We start from the raw sequence: 13,862 nt of genomic DNA, 5'->3' as shown, positions 1-13,862 counted from the left end.
GAACCCTCAACACGTGTATACAGCGTAGCCTTGGGACAAAGGAGGGACTGTACCAGTGCCTTCCAACAAGCCCGCCAGGACCACACCTGAAGTTAGGTTTATGACTTCTTGTAAGGAGGAGGAATACATAAATGGGGAGCAATGGGGTATTTCAGTAGAAGTGTTAGAATTTGTCACGGGATTTGGGCATAAGTGATGTGTGGGAAGGGTTCAAGAAAGCAAGCCCCCCCCCACCCCCACCCCGTATTGGATGCTGTCAGGAAGTAGGGGTAATTCTATGATTTGGGTGTCTTAATTCTTAGTAAGAAGGAGTGAACATAAGTGGAGGTTAAAGCCATAACTGATAAAGAAGTAGCTTACGGTAGACATTTTTTGTCATTTTTGTGGTTTAGACCATGTTCACGTTCTGTGTTCCAACAAGACTGTGGAGCGGTCTGGTTTTTGTCTCGACCATGGTCAAAGAATGGCCTTGTCTGATGTTATCCTGTGAAATTGTTTTTATTCCACAGAACATGGTCCAGACGAGCTCATAGCAACATCAAGGTCAGTACCTAGATGTCTGAGCTGCTTTCTCTTCCTCAGTGCTCAATAAATGATAGTGAAATCATGGAAGGTTGAGTCAGAAGTCTTAGAATCCAACTTGTAACTTTGCTACTGAAGTGCTGCTTATAACTTTGGACTTGCCACTTACCTTACTTCTCAACTTCTTCAAATGAGCGTTTTTAAAGCACTTGTTATGCGTCTGAAACAGTAGAGCTTGGCTGTCGGTTGGAAAGAAGGTATACAAAAATGAACAGGACACAGTTTCCTAGGAAGACGGATCTTATTTTAAAACGGCAGGACACTGTACCGAGTGCTGAATTAGGGGCACATTAGAAGTGGGATGGGCAGTGAGAGCAGTCGACTGACCAACGAGTGTTGGTCTGGAAGGGAGAGGTAGAGAGATCTGACCACTTCCCAAGACCACAAGGGAAAAGAAATGAAATAATTAATGAAGAATGCTTTTGAGAATTGTAGAGCATGGCATAATCTTATTCTCACTAAAATAACATCTATTTTTTTAAGTTTATTTATTTTGAGACAGAGAATGTGTGCATGTGCATGGGGGAAGGGCAGATAGAGAGAGGAAGACAGAGAATCCCAAGCAGGCTCCTCACTGTCAGCGCCGAACCCGATGCAGGGCTCATTCCCACAAGTGGCGAGATCATGACCTGAGTCAAAATCAAGAGTTGGACGCTCAACTGACTGAGCCACCCAGGGGCCGCAATAACATTTATTTTTGTGCTAGGTACATCCACTTTCTAAATGTTTTAGCCAGCTTAGACCCTCTTGTTGAGATAGGAGTAAAATGATCACTTCAGGTGCTTGGCCCCTGTAAAATCAAGGCGGCCAAGGTCATGCCCCAAATCGCAGTATCTTAAAACAGCAAAGGTTTATTTACCTCTTGATCTACCTGTCCATTGCGTCACTGGAGAGCTTTACTCTCTTATCATTTTCACTCACAGACACAGACGAATGGAGCCATCATCTGAATACAATCACTGGCATCAAAGCAGAGAAAACAGAATGTGGTGAATCTGACACCAGCTTTTAAAGGTTCCCCCATAGAAATGATACATACCACTTCTGCTCACATTTGACGGGCCAAAACAAGCCACAGGGCCACATGAAAAATTGAAAAAATTGAAAATGAAAAATTTCATGTGCTCAGAAAGAAGAAATATCAGCAAATAGCTCTAATGACCTCCGTGTCGCCAAGGCCATGGTTTCTCACAAAGATCAAGAGAAAGGAAAAGGCATTTAAGAGATGCTCTTTCTTATGGGCAGGAACAGTTAGTATCCAATATACTTGCATGCTTTGGTGTTCCTACTCTTCCACTTGGAGAAAGCCAGGCCTTTTTAATTTACTCTCTGCTGTGTATCTCTATGTGATGATAATCATTATGCAACCTTCCCCTTGCCAAATAATATTAAATGCTTGAGTATGTATTAAAGAGGCCTTAACCAACTATCAATTGGAATCTGTCACTGTACTAGGGGCTGTCGATGCAACAAAGAAAGTTAACACGCCACAGTTAATTTTCAAAGAAACATGCATTTATTTTTTTTAGGAAAAGATAAAAATATATGAAAGGAGTAAAAATGATTCTAAACCGAAGTCTCTGGATGTCATCGCAGGCCAGAGATTGTCATTCACCCACTGCTATTGTTACTCCTCACAGGTTCTAATTCAAACCCTCTTCCCTTAAAGACAGAAATCAAAAATAAAGGGTAGGCATGAGAGAGGAGTGCCCATCCACTGGGCATAGTCTCCCTGGCAGTGTTTCTGAAACATGAGTCAACAGGTCCCCAGGAGGACTTTGAATTTTCATGGTTTCAGTTCAGGATCCAGAAATTCTCATGTAAGCATATCCTGAAATTGTATTGCCACTTGATATCCCCTGTATTTGTATTTCTGTTTATGGTACATTGGTGCTGAGTAGAAATACTTTAATATTTCAGACTAAAAAGAAAAGAAATGGACTAGATATATAAATGAGATGCCCAAGCTAAGTGAAGACAGTGTCCTATCGTGTTCAAAATGTTTCCAGAGCATTCCAGGAAAAAGTGTAGGGGAATTGAATCATTACCTCACATGTGAATAGACATACCGAACTCAAAAGAACCCATGCTGTACAGGGGCAGTGCCATAGTCAAGTGGCAAAGACAAAACACCATATAGTAGTTACTAGATTTCATTGATGTCAAGAGGAAAGTGGCTTTTTTGCTTCCGATAAAATCAGCAGAGTATGATGTGATGAAAAGACCTTAGTCTTACCAATTACTACTTAGCAAGTGATGGTCAATAGTGTGCCGATAAGAGTCTAATTATACAACTCCAAGCACAAATTGTTGAAAGGGAATGTTAATCTGATCATATGACCTTAATCAATAATATGCCAAAACAGACCTTTATCTGTGTGAGAAATTCATAACCTGACTTCAGTCCCCGGCTTTCTTGACTTCTGTTACCTTGAACGCTGTTGAACAAATTCCTTCTCCTTGAAATGTTTTCTCCCTTTGGGGTCCATGACACGTCTCTATTTTTCTCCTACTTGAAGAGCTCCTTCGCTTCCTCGCTGGGCTTGCTTCCCAAATGGTACTACTCCTCAGGTTCCTTCTCAGCTGTCTTCCTCTCTGGAGTCAATCACATCCTCACTGTGATTCAACTACCAATGCAGCCATCACTTCCAAATCTCAAGCTCACCTGCTACTCTTGAACTTGACACCCAGAACTTCCACCTGAGTATTTAAAAAAGCCACTGCATAGTTTTAAATGTCCCAAACAGATATTCTCTTCTTGTAAATCTTGCAAAGGGACCAAGGATTTCCCTAGCAAATCAGAAATCCTGGCTCTTTCCCTTTAGGGTTTCAAACCAAAGGGAAGGTTATAACCCTTCTGATGGGTTATAACCCTTCTGATGTGCTGGGATGGTCCTACCTAAGTTAAGTGGCCGGAAATATACAATAATGGCCCTCAAGAAGAAATCCACCATCATGACGGCAGTGGTGGTGATGGTGGTGGTGGAGTGAAAGGGCTGGGCTGGTAAGCCAGGTCAACACCAGGGCCTGTCTGGTCTTAAGGGGAAGGTCAGTTGCTCACAAAGTGATGATGTTACATCCTGTCCTGACCCACCATCTTGGACCTTGGGGTTCCTTAAGAGAAATAGTTGATTATCTGTACATGAAAATATTTGTCACTAGAGTTGTAATTGGGAACCCAGTCTCCTATAGTGTGGAGTAACCATCAGTAACCTCTCTCCCTCCAGTCTGTGCAGCACTATCTGCAGTGGGTTAAGCCTCCGACCTTTAGACATGGGAGCTGGACTTCCTGTTTTCTGAACCAGTCTCACAGAAGCAGAAGTGAGAACCTTAGGCAGTCAGATCAGACTTCTCAATTTCTTTTCTGAATAACAGAAATAAACAAGATTGACTCATTGGATGAGGTGAGCACTGAAGGGGTCTTACTTTCCGAGGAAGGGAGGGCTCAGGGAATGGTGAATGGACCTCTCATAATCAGGATAGAAGCATGAATTTGCTCTATTTGTGTGGTAACTTCAGTATGGCTTTGTTTTCGACCACAGCAAGTGAGATAGGATGTATGTGAAAGCTCCCAGAACAGGGTCTGACACTTGGTGGGTATTCAGTGATGTTTGGATTTGAGTCGAAATCTTGTTTAATAAGACATACATACTACTGTGTTTGAGAAATTACAGAGAAGAACCTGGTCATGGCTTCAAGTTGGCATTTCCTTTTGTGACTCCACAGAACAATAGTCATCTTCCTTCCTTAAGAGGATTCCGTCCCATTTACAGTGAGGTCGGTTAGCGGAAGGATTTGGAGTCAGCTGAGTCCGTTAAATGCATGCACATGTGATTCCACAATATAGACCATGTTTATAGGATTAGTCCCCCTCCTTCCGTGTGCAGTTCCTTACCCCAGGCCACCATAGTCTCTTGTCTGCAGTCCTGCCAGTTTCTTGCTTGGGTACTCTGCTTCTGCTCTTTATTCTCCAACAACAGCAAAGCATGATCATCTTCATATAGATGTAGGATCACATCCTTCTCTTGCCTGAAACCCTTCCGTGGCTTCCCCATTGTATTCTGAATAAAGGTCAACCTCCTTGCTGTGGCCTGAAAGACCCTAAACAACCCGGCTACTATCCACCACTCACCCCTGAACTCCCTCCCACCATCAGGGTTGCCACACTTCTCCTTTAGGTGTCCACTTGAACGTCGCCTTAGAGAAGTCTTTTCTGAGCATCTTGCCAGACTAGCAAATGTGTTCTCTTCTGCTGTTCTCTAGCTCAACAGCTTCTTGTTTAAGACTTCGCATTCTATATTATTTTATTTATTTGTATATTTCCCACCCCCCCCACCTTTGTTTTTGGTCTTTTCCCTGCACTAGAATTGTAAGCACAAAACCATGGCTGACTCGAGCAAGACCGTCCATATCTACAGTAGTGGTTGGAACTCAATAAATCTTTGTTAAATGGATGAAAGGAGATGATTTTGTCCAGTGCTCCCAAGTTACAGAATTGTATACAAAATCTGCCCTTGTGAACCACAGAGAATAACTATATATATATAGTCCCTATAAGGGACTGAGTTTATGACTACGTGCATTCTCGCTGAATCCCTTAAAAGATGTACGTACCAGAGTATTTAGCAAACAATGGTTACCAACAGTATTCTAACATACTATGTGATAATGGCAGAAATGAGAAGGTTGTATTCATATCACCAGTCTAAAATGTGTAACTTCAAAACTAATTATAATTTTATCTGAAATGTTACTCTTTACCAGAAAAAGAGGGAAAAATGTTCAGTCTCACTAGTAATCAAATAAACGTGCATTCGGGTAATGATTTAGGTGTCATCTTCCACACTGAAAATAGGCAAAGGTTTTGTTTTTAAGATAAAATTTATTTGGAATGAACACGCTGTAGTATACTGCCGGTGAAAAGTCAGCCGGCAAAAGTTTTTTCAGAAAAGTAATTTAACAATATGCACTAAAGTCATTAATGTTTTCGATCCACATTGTCTTCCCAACAAGTCCTATTAGTAAAGTGATAATAGAAAACTTTAGCTACTTGGATTTTTTACAAGGTTGTTTATAATCTGAAAAGTCCTCAATATACAACACTATGTAACTATAACTGTTGCATGAGTAAAATAATAGAGGAATAGTGCATATGTAATTGCATATTGAGAAAGGCTATTGTACTGTGTTTTCACAGAATATTTAATTACATAAGAGGCTATTATACTGTGTTGTCACAGAATATTTAGTTACATGGAAAATTTTTCATACTGTGGCATTAAGTGAGACAAAGAGCGAATGAAAAGTATATTGCAATTTTCTTAAAAAAGTATGAGTATACGTATGAATGCAGAGAAAAAAGCCCCCCCAAAATAACAAATGTTGATAGCAATTATCTTTGAGTGATGGGATTACTAACAATTTTTATTGAGTATTGAATACCATAGACAGTGTAATTTTCTGTATTCTCCATATTTGTAGCAATGAACATATGTTAATTTATAATCAGAAAAAGTGCTTATCTAAAAAGAAATGAGAGAGGGAAATGATAAAAAAAAATACAGGGGCGCCTGGGTGGCGCAGTCGGTTAAGCGTCGGACTTCAGCCAGGTCACGATCTCGCGGTCCGTGAGTTCGAGCCCCGCGTCAGGCTCTGGGCTGACGGCTCGGAGCCTGGAGCCTGTTTCCGATTCTGTGTCTCCCTCTCTCTCTGCCCCTCCCCCGTTCATGCTCTGTCTCTCTCTGTCCCAAAAATAAAATAATAAAAAAAAAAATACATGCAAAATCATCTATATTTGTTACAAAGCTTGAGTAAAAAAAAAAAAAAAAAAAAGAAAGAAACCCTTGGAACTTCTCAAAGGTTGATTCTTTTCCAAGTGGCACTACAAGCTTCAAAGTTTAGTCAGCAACCACATGACAAACTGACATCCGTGGCCTGTCCCAGGTGGCCCAAGATAAGACAGGACGGAAGCCAACTTCTGACAAGCAAGAGTTCTTTCTCTAGACAGGTGCCTTGACAACGGAGAAATGACTGTTCTGAAATGAACAGAGGAGCCAGTGTGAACTTTTGGATTGTGTGGCCCAGCCTCTTTAAAACCAGGGTCACACAACAGTGGAGACTCAAAGAACATACAAACCCTCTAGTTTCGAAAGAAGCAGGAAGGAATCATTGTGTTATTCTTCACTTTCTGTGTTTGCCCTTTGATAAAGCACTGTGCTCACAAAGATAGGGAAAGGATCCTTCTTGGAGTGCCGGCTGCCAATTCTTCCATTATTATTATTATTATTATTATTATTATTACTATTTGTAACAAAAAATGAATGGAGTTTTTAAGGAGAAGTGTAAGAAGGCAGTTAAGAGGTTTAAGAAGGGGTTTTAAGCAGGAGAGTCTCTTACCCATCCCGGTGCCCCAGGAAGGTAAAGTGTACTCTCTTATCTTGCCACTCCTAGGTGGCTCCCATGTCACTCAGTCGCTGCTACTGTGACCTCCAGGCCCTTGCACTCTCTGAGGTTATGAAAACAGGGCACTCACACCACCGTGGCTGACACTGATGGGAGCCGCACCCCTGCGTATCTTTAAACGAAAGGAGACATAACTTGTGTCGCCACTTTCACACCAATCCTGAACCATTGGATTATGGTTTATTTTATTTCTATCCCCCTCCCCCCGCCCCCCGCCCCTCCATAAAGAAAACCTTCAAGTCATCAGAGCAAGATTTGCAAGTATGCAAAACATAACTAAGCAGAACTCTCCATTAATGGTTTTTTTTTTCTTTTTAATTGTCCTTCCCCAAATATCTGCTATCCCACTGTGTTCCCTATCTTACTTCTCACCCCAGCCAGACCCTGGTGTCCTCCCTGACTCCTCTCTGATACCTTCTCTCCAGAAGTGTTCATTCAGACCTGCTTACTGTGCTTTATTCATTCAACAGCATGTACTGAGGCAGTTCTGATCTCGGTTCCACTGTGTAAAGAACTTGCAGGTCATTAATCCCGTCCTCAGAGCAAAAAAAGCTGAACAAGCTGAAAATCAATACATTCCCTTGAACCCATCAGAGACTGAGGTCCCAGGGCAGAGCTGCATCCCATGATCTGGAGAGAGAGGCCAAACCAGAGTCACAGCCAAGATCTCCTTACCTGTCCAGAAGGTGCTGCAGCCCCACGCTGGTGGGAACACTTAGATGAGTTTTGATAAACCGCTGGAGGCTGAGTGTGGACCAGCCTGAGGGTAAGAAACTCCTGGAGTCTGCCTTGTTTTTTGGGGTCTTACCTCCAGGAACCTCACCAGGGTTTTCACGATGAAGAGCCCAGAGTGATCCCCATGTGGCTCTGGCACAGGAAGGGGAATATTTACATTCAAAAATATGCCTGGAGCATTCTTGTAACAAAGGCCTACTTGCTAAGGGAAAGGACTGTCCTACCTGGGGAAGGGCATTTCCCTGCCTCCAGCGCCCTCCAGCCTTCCTGTCTCACCTGAGGGAAGGGGGGGAGAAGAGCTAATAAATACTTGTGAAAGTCATAGCCCAGGAAGACAAGCCCACTTAAAGACATATTTAATTATAAGATCACATGCCCACACTTTAGCAGTACCTGCAAACCTCGGTGAAATAGCAGCGGGTTGTAACTGAAAGGCACAGGCCCTAGTTACTTGAGGCCTCTGGCACCTGCAGCTTCAGAGATTAAAGACAGCTCAGCACCCTGGTTACATTAGAACAGAAGCTGAGACTAAGGGGCCACATACCTCAGGTCCTATTACCTGACATGTCGTGTCTGGCTTCCAGCAAAAAATTGCAACGCAAGGTAACAGGCAAGCAAAACCACAATCCGAGTAGCATCCGCACCAGGTGGCAGTATGGCAGAGATTTGGGAATTATGGGGCAAGCAACTAAAATAGCTATGATAAATATTTTAAGAGCTATTTTGGGAAAAGTGGGCAACTTGCAAGAACAGTTGAGTCAGGTAAGCAGCAAGATGGAAACTTTAAGAAAGCAGTAAAAGGAAATGCCAGAGGTAAAAAACACTGTAACAGAAACAAAGAGTGCCTCTGATGGGCCCCGCAGTAGACTGGACATGGCCAAGAAGAGAAGCATTACGCTCGAAGACAGATCAAAATGTCCTCGGTGCCTCTGTGTGCCAGACACTGTGTTGGGCCATAGTGAACAAGGTGGATGGCCTGTGTCCTTCTAGAAGTGCCTTCCTGCAAGCAGAGAATTCAGAATACATCCATTCGTCTCCAATCTGTCCTATCCTTCCCATCTTTGCTATCTACTACCATCCCTGTCCTGACCTTTGCCTCTTTGAAACCTCCCAGATGACTCTTAACACTTTCACATCTGGTCTTCTTACCTTCCAGTACCTGCCCCATTCCAATTAATTCTTGGCACTGTTGCTGGAAAAATCAATCTCAGATATAAAACGGGCTGCTTTCTCCCTGCTTTGGTGGTTATAGGTTGCTGTCCGGATAAAGTCTGAATCCCTAAGCGAGACATGCAGCATTGACTTCGACCTACTTCTTTTATAGCGTCAACTTTTGCCAACCCCTACCTAGAATTTTATGCACAGACACACCGAACTCTGGTTCAGTAACTTAATATTCTGACCTGCTAAATTTCTTCCACTAGTGGAATGTCTGTCCCCTTCCCTGTTCTACCTTGCCTAGGCATCTAATGTATCCTTCAGGACACAGTTTTGGAATCGGTTGGCCACAGGAAGCCTTCCTTCCCTTCTCCCATAGCGTATCAGTTAGGTACATTTTCTGTTTATCATAGCAGTCACCACTCTGTGTCATAACCATCTGTTTTCTTGACTGTTCTGCCCTGGACTAGGCTGTGGTTCTTTAAGGGTATGTGTCATTCTTAATAGGCAATGTTTTCCAGACACCCAGTACTTTGACAATTATAGGCAACCAGTACATGTTTGATGGATAAATGCATGTATAGATGAATGCAGAAGGTTTACAGTAGGAGAGAAATAGGTAAATATAAGAAACAAAACTACAACAGGCATCTGGCTTAAAAGCCAACTTCTAGGGTGTAATAGTTAGGGTTTGTGGTTACAAAGTTGACTCTGGGTTCACTTAAGCAGAGTTGGAATTTTCTAGAGGGGTATTAGGTAGCTCATGGAATCAATAGAAAGGCTGGAGAGTCATGGAAAAGACATAACCAAGAACTTGGCATAGGAATGGCCTGCTGAGAACTGAGGCTGGTGTAGCTGTCTTGGCACATTTGCTACAGGACTTCTCTACCTTGCCAGAGCCACTGCTGAGAGTCACAATTTGGTTGCTTAGTCCCTCTTTCAAGATTCAAAATCTCCACAGGGAGACTCTGACTTGCCGTGCTTGGGTGAGGTGTCTGTGATGTAATTGCTGGGGGGTGGGAAAAGGGAATAGCTTCTCTTCAGTTTCAAAGGAATGGTGTTCACATGCTAAGTAGCCAAAGGGACAAAATGGCGACCGTGCAGATTTTCCCGAAGAGCTATGTGTCAATTTCCTAGGGCTGTCATAACAAAGGACTACAAACTGGATGACTTACAACAACAAAAATGTATTTCCTCACAATTCTAGAAGCTAGAAATCTGAAATCAAGGTGTCAGCAGGGTTGATTCCTTCCAGAGAGTGCCTTTGTCTTAGCTTCTGGTGCTTACTGGAAACCCTTGGCATTGTGGCTTCCAGACGTATCACTACAAGAACATCAAGTGGTGTTTCCCCTGTGTGTCTGTGTTTCTGTGCCTCTTCTTCTTATAAGGACACCAGCCGTATTGGATTAGGGGGGCACCTACTCCAACATGACCTCCGCAGTGACCCTATTTCCAAATAAGGTTACATTCTGAGGTACTGGGAGTTAGGACTTCAACATGCCTTTTTGGAGGACGCGGTTCAACCATAACGTCCTACACCTTCTACATCAATGTTTTCCTTCTATCCCATGGTTTCCCAAGAGCAGTGAAGGGGGAGTCTTCTGCCCCAAGTGTAGACAGGGGGTACAATGTGAAGGATGTAAAGATATAATGAAAATGACTAAAAGATGGTTGCTTTTTGTTCTCGACTTGGGCCAGGGGTTCTAAACAACATCACTGATAAAATACTTTTCTCTCCCACATCTGTGTGTTGGTTCTAAATAATTTCAGTATGTGGTAAAACTATGTCCACAAATTCTTCATATGCCTCCCTTTGACCTGTGGAGCCCACTTCTTCTCTCCTGAATGTGGGCTGGACTTAATATTTTTGTTTGGTTCATCCATGGTGTATTTACAGAGTTTGAAATCTATCTTTAAATGGAAATTTATTCTTTTTTTTTTTGCTAGTTTTATATTTTATTTTTTAATTTTTTTTTATATATAATTTATTGTCAAGTTAGCTAACATACAGTGTATACAGTGTGCTCTTGGTTTTGGGGGTAGATTCCCATGATTGATCACACACAACACCCAGTGTCATCCCAACAAATGCCCTCCTCAATGCCCAACACCCATCTTCTCTCTCCCTTGCCCCTCTTCCCCATCAACCCTCAGTTTGTTCTCAGTATTTAAGAGTCTCTTATGGTTTGCCTCCCTCTATGTTTGAAACTATTTTTCAAATAGTTTCCCTTTCCCCATGGTCTTCTGTTAAGTTTCTCAAGTTCCACATATGAGCGAAAACATATGATGTCTGTCTTTCTCTGACTGACTTATTTCACTTAGCATAATACCCTCCAGTTCCATCCATGTTGTTGCAAATGGCAGGATTTCATTCTTTCTCATTGTCAAGTAGTATTCCATTGTATATATAAACCACATCTTGTTTATCCATTCATCAGTTGATGGACATTTAGGCTCTTTCCATAATTTGGCTATTGTTGAAAGCACTGCTATAAACGTTGGGGTACATGTGCCCCTATGAATCAGCACTCCTGTATCCTTTGGATAAATCCCCAGCAGTGCAATTTCTGGGTCATAGGGTAGTTCTATTTTTAATTTTTTGAGGAACCTCAACACTGTTTTCCAGAGTGGCTGCACCAGTTTGCATTCCCCCCAACAGTGCAAGAGGGTTCCCGTTTCTCCACATCCATGCCAGCATCTGTTCTTTCCTGAGTTGTTAATTTTAGCCCCTCTTACCAGTGTGAGGTGGTATCTCAACGTGGTTTTGATTTGTATTTCCCTGATGATGAGGGACGTTGAGCATCTTTTCATGTGTCTGTTGGCCATCTGGATGTTTTCTTTGGAAAAGTGTCTATTCATGTTTTCTGCCCATTTCTTCACTGGATTATTTGTTTTTTGGGTGTTGGGTTTGGTAAGTTCTTTATAGATTTTGGATGCTAATCCTTTATCCGATATGTCATTTGCAAATATCTTCTCCCATTCCATCAGTTGCCTTTTAGTTTTGTTGATTTTTTTCCTTTGCAGTGCAGAAGCTTTTTATCTTGATGAGGTTCCCAATAGTTCATTTTTGCTTTTATTTCTCTTGCCTTCAGAGATGTGTTGAGCAAGAAATTGCTGCGGCTGAGGTCAAAGAGGTTGTTGCCTGTTTTCTCCTCTAGGGTTTTGATGGTTTCCTGTCTCACATTTCAGTCTTTTATCTTCAGTCTTTTATTTTGAGTTTATTTTTGTGAATGGTGTAAGAAAGTGGTCCAGTTTCATTCTTCTGCATGTTGCCATCCAGTTCTCCCAGCACCATTTACTAAAGAGACTGTCTTTTTTTCCATTGGATGCTCTTTCCTGCTTTGTCAAAGATTAGTTGGCTGTACATTTGTGGGTCCAGTTCCGGTTCTCTATTCTATTCCATTGGTCTATATGTCTGTTCTTGTGCAGGTACCATACTGTCTTAATGATTATAGCTTTGTAGTAGAGGCTGAAGTCCAGGATTGTGATGCTGCCTGCTTTGGTTTTCTTTTTCAACATAAATTTGGCTATTCGGGGTCTTTTGTGGTTCTATACAAATTTTAGGATTGTTTATTCTAGATTTGAGAAGAATGATGGTGAAATTTTGATTGGGATTGCTTTGGGTAATATTGACATTTTAACAATGTTTCTTCTTCCAATCCATGAGCATGGAATGTTTTTCCATTTCTTTGGGTCTTCTTCAATTTCCTTCATAAGTTTTCCATAGTTTTCAGCATACAGATCTTTTACATCTTTGGCTAAGCTTACTCCTAGGTATTTTATGGTTCTTGGTGCAATTATAAATGGGATTGATTTCTTGGTTTCTCTTTCTGCTGCTTCATTATTGGTATATGGAAATGCAACTGATTTCTGTACGTTGGTTTTGTATCCTGCAACTTTGCTGAATTCATGTATCAGTTCTAGCAGTTTTTTGGAGGAGTCTTTTGGGTTTTCCATGTAGAGTATCATGTCATCTGCGAAAAGTGAAAGTTTGATTTCTTCTTTGCCAATTTGGATGCCTTTCATTTCATTTTGTTTTCTGATTGCTGAGGCTAGGACTTCCAACACTATGTTAAACAACGGTGGTGAGAGTGGAAATCCCTGTCGTGTTCCTGATCTCAGGGGAAGGTTCTCAGTTTTTCCCCATTGAGAATGGTATTAGCTGTGGGCTTTTCATAAATGGCTTTTATGATGTTTAAGTATGATCCTTCTATCCCGACTTTCTTGAGGGTTTTTATTAAGAAAGGATTCTGTATTTTGTTAAATGCTTTTTCTGCATCTATTGACAGGATGGTCAATAGATAAATATGGTATTTATCCTTTCTTCTATTAATGTGATGTATCACATCGACTGGTTTGCGAATATTGAACCAGCTCTGCAGCCCAGGAATGAATCCCACTTGATCGTAGTGAATAATTCTTTTGATATACTGTTGAATTCGATTTGTTAGTATCATTGAGAATTTTTGCATCCATGTTCATCAGGGAAATTGGTCTATAGTTCTCCTTTTTAGTGGGGTCTTTGTCCCACTAAGGAAATTTGCCTTCTTCCCACAGCACTCAAGGGAGAGAATTGCTCTCTCCGACTGCACCTGGAAGCTAACTGCCAAGCCAGGTGCTGGCTCCCCTCCTCCCCAGGTGCGTGAACAGTGTAGTGGCCCCAGTCCGGAGAAAGCCTCGCAGTTAGAGAGAGATTGGATCTTCTTCCATTTTTTTTCAATTCCTGGTCTGTGGTTTTTCTCTTGTCCAAATACAATCCTCACTTTCACAACCTCTCTTTCTCTTCCTTTTGTCTCTTCAAAGAAGGGGATCCCTCGTCTCCATTCTTACACTGTTTTATCTCTCACAGTTTGCAACCATGCACCTATGGCTTTGCCACATTGTCCCTGTGGGCCCCTGGAGACATTTCTGTCACTCTGTAGCCC

The 13,862-nt window shown here is 41.9% G+C and overlaps 1 long non-coding RNA gene across 1 annotated transcript in view; it reads left to right on the top strand.

The window, feature by feature from the left end:
* Positions 1-318: 318 nt before the first annotated feature.
* Positions 319-13,862, top strand: part of LOC131487800 (uncharacterized) — a 55,809-nt gene continuing 42,265 nt past the window's right edge. Inside the window, exon 1 of the long non-coding RNA XR_009249970.1 lies at positions 319-3,986. This is a non-coding gene — a long non-coding RNA (uncharacterized LOC131487800). The remainder of the gene's footprint in view (positions 3,987-13,862) is intronic.

This window comes from Neofelis nebulosa, chromosome 1 (genome assembly GCF_028018385.1).
Source record: "Neofelis nebulosa isolate mNeoNeb1 chromosome 1, mNeoNeb1.pri, whole genome shotgun sequence".
In the NCBI taxonomy this organism is placed as follows: Eukaryota; Metazoa; Chordata; class Mammalia; order Carnivora; family Felidae; genus Neofelis; species Neofelis nebulosa.
The sequence above is the reverse complement of the archived record's forward strand: the minus strand, read 5'-3'. Positions and strand labels throughout refer to the sequence as shown.